The following is a 2042-nucleotide window of genomic DNA, read 5'->3' on the forward strand; positions in this document are numbered from 1 at the left end:
AGGGTTCTGCGCTCTTCCTCCTCGTCTCCGTACTAAATCCTGGTTGTGGCCTGAGCCGTTGAGGTGTGAATGTGCTCTAGCGTCTTCTCCATCCCCTGATTAGTTCTCCAGCCCTCTGTGCTTTCCTTCTCCAAGGGCCTTTTGCTGCCTTTGGCCACCTCCTGAGCCCCAAGTGGCCCTGTGTGAGCTAGTCAGGAGCCTGGTGCACACCCATCCCTTGTGCCAGGCACCTGCCAAGGGGGGCTATCCCACCTGACGTGTGGGGAGCCTGGGGTGGGCAAGATTTGCTATAAAATGTGAGCTTGCCTTGCTTGGCTGTGTATTTTGGGTCTCCTCAAAAAGATCTGGAGTCGGCTGTCACCAACTCCAGCACTGGCTTATCTGTTACTGGTGAAAATGGGTGTTATCACAGCAGGCTAGTGGTGGTCATGCCTTTCCTATATGTTTCTAGATTTTTTTTTTTTTTTTGCCAGCTACTTCTCCTGGGTAGGATTTCTGATATGAATTTTGCCCAATTCAGCCTTATCATCGCTCCTGTGCAATTATTTTTGGCATTAAAAACAGTACTAACTGACATAGATTAAAGTACTGGTTGGATTATAGGTTGGATTAAAACTTGGGCAGATCAAGCTTGGAGGTGGTGATCTGGAGGAAGAGGAAGGAATTAAGCACTTCATTCTGGGGACTRAAAGTGCTGAAAGGGGTTGGTGTATTGAATAAAAAAAAACACCACTATGACGTTCTGCTGTGTTCAGAGAGGCAGTAATTGGTATTGCTCCATCTGACTTTGTCATCAAGTGYTCCTCGTGGGTGGAACACCTGGCAAGGACCTGAATTTCAGGATAGGAAGCTGAAGGTGAGGCCAGAAGGGGTAAGGCTACTGCCTGCAGCAGCAGGTAACCTGCTGTGAAGCAAAGAGCCAGGGGACCAGTAGGCCATTTGGGTCCTATTTCTCTGCAGAAACAGGAGTCTGGATGTAAAGCAGTTGCCTTGAAGTAAATGTAGGAGAGACCAAAGCAGTGCTAATAGAAGGAGGAAAGCACTTTGATGTTCCCAGCTCCGGCACCCCACGACGTGCTTTCTGATAATTTACACAAGTAGGCTGCCTCAGGGTCAGGCTGCCCTGAAGAATCAAGCTGTAGTAGTCACTGCAGTTTTAGCTGTCAGAAAAAAATGTGCTTGTTTTTGCCTATTTGGAAAATAATTTATTTTCTTTTTAGACTGGCTACTATAGCTAACAAACTTGTGTGGTGTCTAGAGAAACTAATTCTTTGTATGTGAGCTTTGCAAAATCCACAGAGTATCCTAACTGGCRTGTAACACAGCAGCTCCTCTCTTCAGCAAAGGAAGTGGAATTTGACATGGTCCCTAAACTGTTTCTGATCACTGTACAAATTCAGGATRCTCACACTGATTTATAAAACCTTCCACAGGATAGCACCATATTGTCTCAGAAATCTCCCTTTCTGCCATAGGAGCCATGATTTTGGGGACCTCTGTATTTATCTGAATATTGGACAGAACACAGAGCTTCCTCAGCAGTTAGAATGTCTTTTTAAAGGTCAGAAAAAGTATTATGACTACGGTTTCCTGCCTTTGACCCTTGCATGTTAATTGTGATGTTCTGATATCTACATTTTAATGTCATATCATTGGCCTAATGCAATCCCATATATACCAGCAACCTCTTTTCATTGTCATCTTTAAATGACCCTGAAAATTTTATGTCTACCAAGAAGCTTAGGAAAAACCCTAAATGAAAGGAATCTTTGCTACTCCAGACTTTGCAAATGTATTGATAAATTTTCTATACACAGTTGTTTCACAAGGACAAGGCACATCACATTTTCCCAGTCTACATTGTTGTGTTTTTTATTCATAAAGTTGTAACTGATTCTGGGCAGATCCAGTCTATCCTGTCCTGATAAGAGGTGAAAGTCCTAGTGAATGGAGCAACAGCTGAAGAGAGAATTGAATTTGCTTCCTTTCTAAATGCTAAAGCTTCATTCCCTCATTTAAAGTACATACAAGGTCAAAGTAAG

Source organism: Rhea americana, unplaced genomic scaffold (assembly GCF_003343005.1).
Source record: "Rhea americana isolate MKP2758 unplaced genomic scaffold, rheAme1 scaffold_82, whole genome shotgun sequence".
Classification (NCBI taxonomy): domain Eukaryota; kingdom Metazoa; phylum Chordata; class Aves; order Rheiformes; family Rheidae; genus Rhea; species Rhea americana.